This window comes from Lipotes vexillifer, unplaced genomic scaffold, assembly GCF_000442215.2.
Source record: "Lipotes vexillifer unplaced genomic scaffold, Lipotes_vexillifer_v1.1 scaffold789, whole genome shotgun sequence".
In the NCBI taxonomy this organism is placed as follows: Eukaryota; Metazoa; Chordata; class Mammalia; order Artiodactyla; family Lipotidae; genus Lipotes; species Lipotes vexillifer.
The window spans coordinates 1,108,944-1,119,354 of NW_006778055.1; the positions used below are offsets into that span (position 1 = coordinate 1,108,944).

The following is a 10,411-nucleotide window of genomic DNA, read 5'->3' on the forward strand; positions in this document are numbered from 1 at the left end:
AGTGAATCGGTTATACATATATATATATTAATTCTTTTTCAGACTCTTTTCCCATATAGGTTATTACAGAGTACTGAGTAGAGTGGGAACTGTTATACAGTAGGTCCTACTGCTATACAGTAGATCCTTATTGATCATCTACCTTATATATAGTAGTGTGTATATTGTTAATCTCAGCCTCCTAATTTACCCCTCCCCTACCACCTTTCCCCTTTGATAACCATAAGTTTGTTTTTTAAGTCTGTGAGTCTGTTCCTGTTTTGTAAATAAGTTCATTTGTATTTTTTTTTAGATTCAACATACAACTGATATCATGATATTTGTCTTTCTCTGACTTACTTCACTTAGTGTGATAATCTCTAGATCAATCCATATTGCTGCAAATGGCATTATTTCATTCATTTTTATGACTGAGTAATATTCCATTGTATATATGTACCATATCTTCTTTATCCATTCATCCACTGATGGACATTTAGGTTGTTTCCATGTCTTGGATATTGTAAATAGTGCTACAGTGAACATTAGGGTGCATGTATCTTTTTCTTTTTTATAAATTTATTTTTTTTAATTTATTTTTGGCTGCATTGGGTCTTCGTTGCTGCATACAGCCTTTCTCTAGTTGCAGCGAGTGGGGGCTACTCTTCGTTGTGGTGCACAGGCTTTCTCATTGTGGTGGCTTCTCTTGTTGTGGAGCACGGGCTCTAGGTGTGCAGGCTTCAGTAGTTGTAGCACGCGGGCTCTGTAGTTGTGGCTCACAGGCTCTAGAGCGCAGGCTCAGTAGTTGTGGCGCACGGGCTTAGCTGTTCCATGGCATGTGGGATCTCCCCGGACCAGGGCTCGAACCCATGTCCCCTGCATTGGCAGGTGGATTCTTAACCACTGTGCCACCAGGGAAGGCCACATGTATCTTTCTGAAGTATGGTTTTCTCTGGATATATGCCCAGGAGTGGGATTGCTGTATCATATGATAGCTCTATTTTTAGGGTTTTTTAAGATTTTCTTTTTTTTTGCTATCTTATATATTATTATTTATATACAAACAGTATTCTGAGTATATTTTTTTAGACTTCCAAAGGTGTCTGTGTCAGAAAATAGGTTCAAAACTGCTACACTCTATACGGCATGGTCCAGAAGTAGGTAACTGATAACACACAAGAGTGGTTCTGGAGGTGGTTCTATAAATTCAAACCCATTAAATTTATCTGATTGTTGTTATTAAAATTTTATTTTTAAGGATATATTATGGACCTGATATTCACAAGCTGGAGGGCCTTGAGCAGATTGGAGTGACATCCTCCTAAGAAATTTAGAACCATCATGCCAGAAATACACCTCAGACATATGGCTTTTATATAGATTATTAAAGAGCAACTAGAAAAAATTATTAGAAAAATGATGTGCAAGTTATACCACATTATACAACCTTTAATTGGTACAAGTTAATTTTCCTAATACTGCATTAGGAGTGAGTTGTCTCTATCTTATGAACATCCATGTTTTATAGCTACCTCTGAATTTTATTTATGAATCGTATTATTGCAATCAAAATAAATTTAAGAATTGCTGTTACTAAAATATAAATTAACCACTTAGGACAAATTATCTTCATCTAAATTTCAGTCTGTGCAAAACAAACTTCTTCCTGAAGAAAAGTAGAAATGTACTTGCATATTTCACTACTTCATCTAAACAACTGGCCACAGCATTGCATTTCTACAGTTTGTTACATATCAATCCTGTAATAATGTATGGTAAAATGAGCTTTTCAAATTATAATTTTTATCCAGACCAGAGAGCTATCTGTGTGGTTATGCAGGAAAGAATCTTAACTTTCATCATGTCTCAAAGCATGATATCATTAACATTATTTCTATCATGACCTTAAGAAAAATAGACTTCACACATAGTGTATTTGTTTGCTTGCTTTTGCTTCTTTTTCTCATGGAGATAATGTTAGGTTTATAAAAGTAGTTTCCATATTCTCATGTCTAGATCAACTTACTTAATTTTTTTTTCTGAAATGTGTTGGCAAAAAAAAATTTTGATCTCAACATTTAACTGGGTTTTTAATCCCTTTTTCCCTCTTTATATTGTGTCACCTTCCTTAGGGTTTCTCAATATCATTATCATATTTGCCTCTTTTTTCTTCCTCATCTCCCTATATCCAGTTATCACCAAATGTACCTGTGGTGGATACTCTCAGCCATCAACCAGGAATTATCTCCTCAGCTGGTGGGGTCCTGGGGAAAGATAGCTTTTGGCTGTCAGTCTTCTCTCAGGGTTTCCTTAGCTGAAGAAAACTGCTTCACCCCAAATCATGCTTCCTTCCAAAGCTAACCAACTTCCAATGACCAAACAACAGAGGGGTATAAAGACCTGACCCCCTTGCCCCAGCTCAGGATAATCCTGAAGGGTCAACTCAGCTGTAGCATTCCCCATGAGGTTGGCTGAGCCCTTTATTTGGGCTGCATCACAGCTCAACATTTACTTTCTCCAGTTCTATGTTACACCCTCTTCCCCCAACACACACACTTGTTGATACCAGTAGCACTTCCTAATAAACATCCTGAGTGCTAAATTCCCATGGAACCCAACCTGTGACAGAACCATTTTACCTTTTTATTTCTCTTGAAATTCTCTTCCTTTTTCTCACTGATCTAGTTCAATCTACCATTAACTTTCATTTTGAATGGTCATTCTTTAATTTTATTCCTTGCCAAGTGGGCTTTAAAATAAATATTGCTCCCACAGACACACGAATTTTGACTGGAGCTCACTGAAGGCATACATTTCAACCTCACCCTTTTCTTAAAACATTTCCTTAGGGCTTCCCTGGTGGCGCAGTGGTTGAGAGTCCGCCTGGCGATGCAGGGGACACAGGTTCGTGCCCCGGTCCGGGAGGATCCCACGTGCCGCGGAGCGGCTGGGCCCGTGAGCCACGGACGCTGAGCCTGCGCGTCCGGAGCCTGTGCTCCGCAGCGGGAGAGGCCACAGCGGTGAGAGGCCTGCGTACCGCAAAAGAACAAAAACAAAAACAAAAACAAAAACATTTCCTTACTCACCTATATGGCATTACACCCACTGAAGCATATACAGTTGGTTCTTTCTATCCATGGGTTCTACATCTGTGGGTTCTGCATCTGCGGATTCAACCGACTGTAAATCAAAAATAAATTTTTTAATCCAGAAAGTTCCAAAACCCAAAACTTTTTGCTACAGGCCACAACTATTTACATAGCATTTACATTGTATTTACAACTATTTACATAGCATTTACATTGTATGAGGTATTATAAGTAATCTGGAAGTGACTTAAAGTATATGGGAAGATGTGCGTAGGTTGATGCAAGTACTATGCCATTTTATATAAGGCACTTGAGCATCCAAGGATTTTGATTTCCATGGGGGTCCTGGAACCAATCCCTTGCAGATACCGATGGGCAACTGTACTGTTCTTAGCCCATATATCCTCCATAATGGTTCCCATACACGCTCATGTCTTCCTGCATCTCTGCTTGAACGCATTGTTTGTCATGGGAACATACTCAGTCTGTTTATGTCAGAAACATCTGGGAGATAATATCTCAAGAGTGTTTCTCAAATAATGAGGCATGGATATAGTGAATACATACCCAGCTTCCTCACCCTACGATGTGACAGTTCTACATAGGGATATTCTACATAGTCTCTAACAAGGTCCTCAGTGAGGTACCCCAGATTTCAGTAGCAATCTGTTTGTAATTCTATCCTTTATTGTCTTTCAACTCTTCACTGTCTTCATTTCCCACTTCAAAGGGTTTCCAAAGATTACCTTCCAGATAAACAGATTCTTGTTTCAGAGTTTGCTTTCTGGGGAAACCAAATAAGTTACTTATGTTGATAAATAATGACCTAGGACAGGAGTCAACAGGGCTGTGTGCCAAATCTGACCTGCCACCTATTTTTTTAAGTATTGGAACACAGCCACTCACATTCATTTAGGTACTCTCTGTGGCTGCTTTCACACTATAACAGCAGAGTTCAGTAGTTGCATTAGAGACCAGATGACCCACAAGCATAAAATATTTACTATCTGAGCCTTTACAGAAAAAAAAAAAAATTGTTACCTGATCTGAATTATTGCCAAAGGCTCCTAAATGATCACCCAGATCTAGCTGAGCTGCCTTACTTCTCCCAGCCCATTTGTTTTATATATTACCTATAGATTTCTCTTTCAGAAACTATTGACTCATGCCTTTTGCCTCCTCCAAAATCTTCAATGGTTCCCAGTGCAATAAGAAGTAAAACAAAACTTCCCTACAAATTCTGCCTGTATTCCTAACTGTATGTCACTCTGCATTCGCTACCACACACACACTCCAGACGCACCCTTCTAGTCATTATCCATAGAAATTGTCTTCTCTGTAATTGTAATAGAAATTGTCTTATTCTACAATAAGGTTGTTTCATCTGCTAAAATGCCCTCCTCCACCCATATTGGCTCATCATTCAAGGTCCAGATAAAACCCACTATCTCCTAAGAAGCCCTCTCAGACCCCCACTGTTGTGATTAATCTCTTTCCACCATGCTCCACAGCATCATGTTGAAATTTTCAGTCTATCGGAGTGTACTTTGCATTCAGAAGATTTATGGATTCCTGGGATATGAATTCCTGGGAGGCAGGAGCCATATCATACCTATCTTTGTATCCATTGCTAATATTTGAAATAATTAACAAACATAGATTAGAGTTCTTACCAATCTGAAAGGATGCCTGATCAAAGTCCTGAGACTCCCTGATATACTATGTGTTAACTCCTTAGCTGTCACTGAATTATTGGGAGATGCAGGGGCCTCTGGGGGAGGGGACAAAGTAGTTAGAGGGCCAAGGGTTATACTGTAGTAAAAGCCACTGTTACGATATTTTAACAAGCAGAGCATAATGCTTGAATGCCAGCCTTGTTTATAACTGCTATGCTTATCAAGGATTTCCTAATTATAGGCCGTCAGTAAATAACTGTTGTATACTTAAGAACAGAACTGAAAATGAGCACTTTTTTTAAAGACTGCTCACACACACACACACACACACACACGCTGATGCATATCTTTGACCAGCATGAATAGGGAAAATTTCAGATATGTGTGAACATTTTATAGTGTACTTTTCCTTATATTATTTCAGATTAGTTAAGAGCTGTTCAAAAACAATTACACTTACGGTGTTTAAAAACTTGTACAAGTCTTCCAACGGTAACATCAATAAAAATGGAATTAGCCCTTCCTTGACTAGCTCTCTTTTTCCAGAGCATAATGGCAACATTAATTCAACTCTGAGGGAAAACTCTGGGCACAGCTATCATAAACATTTTTGCAAATGTTTTTCAAAATGATGAAGCCTGTAAAACCTCTTATGTAACCACCAGCATTTACCCTAATCCATCCTCACTTTGCATTGGGCCCTGATTCGCCTTTAGTTCCCTAAATTCCTTGTAAAATCTTTCATACAATTATGTTAAAAGAGCACATATTTACTTACTGTAAATATATCTTGAAATGTATAGCCTCACAATTGCTGGTAAGACCAATACAAACAAGGTTATACAAAGGAAAAGCTTATCAAATCCACTTATTTAATTCCTCTATTTATTTCAGTAACTCCTAGGCCAGGAGTTTCTTTCAAGGTGGTCATAAACATTCCTAATTCAATAATGTTCCACAGTTCACGATGCCTCTTATGTTTCTTCTCCTAAGTAGCAGACCTTGCTGCCTTATATACAGTAGGATACTGAAGTTCATTCACTATGTTTTGTCTAAAAATAATCATGCCAATTCTGAGGGACATGTTGTTCATTACAAAAGAATAGTTAAATTGCACAGCTGTTATTTGATGATCAAGATTAAAATTGAAATATAGGTTAATTTTTTTGTTTCTTCTTATAAAATATTCCTTCATTTTATTTTATTTTATGTTTAATTAAAACATTGGATAAAATATTTCTTTGTAATTAAAAAAATACATTGTACTATTTACTAAGCGAAAAATCTTCTGAGGCAGAAAACCAAGTGAAAGAGAGAGCAGTTTCCCTGGAGTCACTTGATGAACCCTGAGTTTTGAGTTTTTGCTTTTTAAAAAAATTTTTTTTATTGAAGTATAGTTGATTTACAATATTGTGTTAGTTTCAGGTGTACAGCACAGCAATTCAGTTTTATATATATATTGTTTTTAATTTTTATTTATTTATTTTGGCCACACCTTGAGGCATGTGGGATCTTAGTTCCCCAACCAGGGATTGAACCCATGTCACCTGCATTGGAAGCACAGAGTCTTAACAACTGGACTGCCAGGGAATTCCCATATATCGTTTTTTAGATTCTTTTCCATCATAGGTTATTACCAGATATTGTAATAATTGCATCTATATTCATCAAAGATATTGGCCTGTGATTTTCTCTTTTGGTAGTGTCTTTGTCTGATTTTGGTATCAGGGTGATGGTGGCTTCATGGAATGACTTTGGGAGTGTTCCCTACTCTTCAGTCTTTTGGAAGAGTTTGAGAAGGATAGGTATAAGTTCTTCTTTGTATGTTTGGTAGGATTCCACAGTGAAGCCATCTAGTCCTGGACTTTTGTTTGCAGGGAGGTCCCCCCCCACACACACACAGATTTTATTTCACTTCTAGTGACCTGTCTGTTCAAATTATCTGCTTCTTCTTGACTAAGTTTTGGCAGGTTGTATGTTCCTAGAAACTCGTTCATTTCCTGTAGGTTGTCCATTTTGTTGGCATATAATTGTTCATAGTATTCTCTTATGATTTTTTGTATTTCTGTGGTATCGGTTGTTCTTTCTCCTTTTTTCATTTCTTATTTTGTTTATTTGGGTCCTCTCTTCTTTTTGGTGAGCCTGGCCAGAGGTGTGTTGATTTTGTTTATTCTTTCAAAAAACCAGCTCTTAGTTTTATTGATTTTTTTTTCTATTTTTTAATCTCTATTTTATTTATATCCTCTTTGATCTTTATTATTTCCTTCCTTCTGCTGATTTTAGGTTTAGTTTGTTCTTCTTTTTCTAATTCTTTTAGGTGGTAGGTTAGGTTGCTTACTTGAGATTTTTCTTGTTTTTTTGAGGAAGGCCTGTATTGCTATGAACTTCCATCTTAGGACTGCTTATGCTGCATCTCATAGATTTTGTTTTGTTGTGTTTTCATTGTCATTTGCCTTGAGGTGTTTTTTGATTTCCTCTTTGACCAATTGTTTTTTTTTTTTTTTTTTTTTTTTTTTTTTTTGGTAGCATGTTGTTTAGTCTCCATGTAATTGTTTTCTTCTTGTTTCTCTTTCTGTGGTCAATTTCTAGTTTAATACTTCTGTGGTCAGAAAAGTTGCCTGAAATAATTTCTATCCTCTTAAATTTGTTGAGGCTTGTTTTGTGTCCTGGTATGTGGTGTCTCCCAGAGAATGCTACATATGCACTTGAAAAGAATGTGTATTCTGTTTTGGGGGGGATATCGTGTCCTGTAGATGTTAATTAAGTCTACCTGTTCTCTTGTGTCATTTAGGATCTCTGTTGCCTCATTGATTTTCTGTCTTGAAGGTCTGTCCATTAACGTCACTGGGGTCTTAAAGTCTCCTACTATTACTGTATTCCCGTAAATTTCTCCCTTTATGTCTGTTAGTATTTGTTTTATATATTTAGGTGCTCCTATATTGGATGCATATATGGTAATCAGTGTAATATCCTCTGCTTGTATTGATACTTTTATCATTATATAGTGTCCTTCTTTGTCTTTCTTTTTGGCCTTTATTTTGAAGACCATTTTGTCAGATATTAGTATTGCTGCCCCTGCTTTCTTGTCATTTCCACTTGCATTAAATATCTTTCTTCATCCTCTCACTTTCAATCTATGTGTGTGTCTTTCACGGTAAAGTGGATCTTTTGTAGGCAGCCTATTGTAGGTTCTTGTTTTATTATCCAATCTGCCACTCTGTGTCTTTTGATTGGAGCATTTAGTCCATCGACATTTAAAGTAATTATTGATAAGTATGTATTTACTGCTATTTTAAATTCTGTTTTCCAGTTGATTTTGTGTTTCTTCTTTGTTCCTTCTTTTTGTTTTTCCTTTTGTGGTTTTATGGTTTTCTTTTGTACTATTCTTGAATTCCTTTCTTTTTGATTTTTGCCTCTTTGTTGTATGTTTTTGATTTGAGGTTACCCTGGTTTCCAAGTATGTTGACCCATTACTATGTCTACTTGTTTCAGACTGGTGGTCATATAACCTCAAGCACATTCTAAAAGGTCTACATTTTCTTACTCTCCTCCCCTGCATTTTGTGAGTTTGATGTCCTATTTTACATCTTCATGTTTATCTTCTTGCTGTTCATTGTAGGTATAATCACTTTCACTGAATTGTTTTTATTGTTTTCTTAATATCTTTTTGCTGTTCATTGTAGGTATAATCACTTTCACTGAATTGTTTTTATTGTTTTCTTAATATCTTTTTGCTGTTCATTGTAGGTATAATCACTTTCACTGAATTGTTTTTATTGTTTTCTTAATATCTTTTTGCTGTTCATTGTAGGTATAATCACTTTCACTGAATTGTTTTTATTGTTTTCTTAATATCTTTTTGCTGTTCATTGTAGGTATAATCACTTTCACTGAATTGTTTTTATTGTTTTCTTAATGTATGTGCTGGCTTACTTAAGTGATCTTCAATCCTTTTATATATTTGCCTTTACTATTGTGATTTTCCCTTTCCTATAGATTCTTGCTTCTTTTCCATTTAGAGAAGACCTTTCAATATTCTTTTAGGATAGGTTTAGTATTGCTGTATTCTTTTAGTTTTTGCTTATCTGAGAAATTCTTAGTTTCTCCTTCTATTGTAAATGATAATCTTGCTGGGTAGAATATTCTGGGTTGCAGTTTTTTGTCTTCCAGGAATTTGAATATGTCCTGCCACTCCCTTCCGGCCTGCAGAGTTTCTGTAGAGAAATCAGCTGATAGCCGTAAGGGGTTCCCTCATAACTGACTCTTTGTTTTTCTCTTGCCATCTTCAGAATCCTCTCTTTATCTTTAACTTTTGCCGTTTTAATTATGATATGTCTTGGTGTGGGTCTGTTTGGGTTCATATTGTTTGGGACCCTCTGTGCTTCTCATACCTGGATATCTGTTTCCTTTTTAGGTTTGGGAAGTTTTCAGCCATAATTTCTTCAAGTACGTTTTTGATCCCCTTTTCTCTTTCTACTCCTTCTGGGATCCCTATTATGTGTAGATTGGCACACTTAATATTATTCCGTAGGTGTTGTATATTGCTTTCTTTTTTTGTTGTTTTTTTTTTAAGTCTTTCTCTCTGCTCTTCTGATTGGGTGATTTTCATTATTCTGTCTTCCAGATGAGTTATCCATTCTTCTTCATTATTTAGTTTGCTATTCATTGCCTTTAGCTAGGATTTATCTCAGCAGTTGAGTTGTCTAATTTTGACTGGCTCCTCTTTATAGCTTCTAGTTCCTTGTTCCAGTGATCTGCATTTCCATTGATAATCTTTTCTAATTCTTTAGCATTTTTATTACCTCCGTTTTGAACTCAGCATGTGGTAGACTGGAGAGGTCTATTTGATTTTTTGTTCTTTCAGGGTATTTCTCTTAGTCTTTTAATTGGGAATAGTTACTCTGCTTTTTAATTTAACTTATATTTCTTTGACTCTATGAATTGAGGAAAAACATTTATCTACTGTGATCTTTTTTTCTTTTTGGCCACACCACACGCAGCTTACGGGATCTCAGTTCCCCGACCAGGGATTGAACCCGGGCCACAGCAGTGAAAGTGTTGAATCCTAACCACTAGACCACCAGGGAACTCCCTACTGTGGCCTTGAAGGGCTGTTTTTATGTGGGAGCATCCCTATGTAGACTGTGTGAGTCTGAAATATTTGGTGTGAGAACTGTTTTTGGTATGCATGCCTCCCATGTCTTTCCTTATCATGTGCTGGCCATTGTCCCCTTGACAGGGAGTGCGTTTATTGTTGTGGTTATCAGAACCAGTACTGGATATTTGGTGGAGCCTCCTCTTTGCTCTGTGGTTGTCACAGCCCTGTTGGGGACAGGATCTGCTTCTCAGTTCTTGAAGTAGAAGCCCCAGATCCAGTTCTAAGCTACAGTTGAGGTAAGCAGGACTGGAGCACTCCCACTGAGAAAGGAGCTGCTGCATATTCCTCCGCAGGAGCTGTCTACAGGGACATGTGACTCTGTGATATCACCTGCCACCTGGTGTGTGCACCCACAAAGTCCACTGTTGCTGTGGGAGTGCTGGTAATTGGCTCAGGTATGTGTACACTCCCAAAGTCTGCTGGCGGGAAAACCCACTGAAACCACGCCCCTGAACCCACCAGGGGAGCTCTAGTAGTCGGCTCGTATTTCAGCCCCACTTCCACACTTG

General features: G+C 37.2%; 1 non-coding gene across 1 annotated transcript; it reads right to left on the reverse strand.

The window, feature by feature from the left end:
- Positions 1 to 9,759: 9,759 nt before the first annotated feature.
- TRNAE-UUC (transfer RNA glutamic acid (anticodon UUC)) lies at positions 9,760 to 9,831 on the reverse strand. The gene has a single exon. It is a non-coding gene; the product is annotated as a tRNA-Glu (tRNA).
- Positions 9,832 to 10,411: the final 580 nt, after the last annotated feature.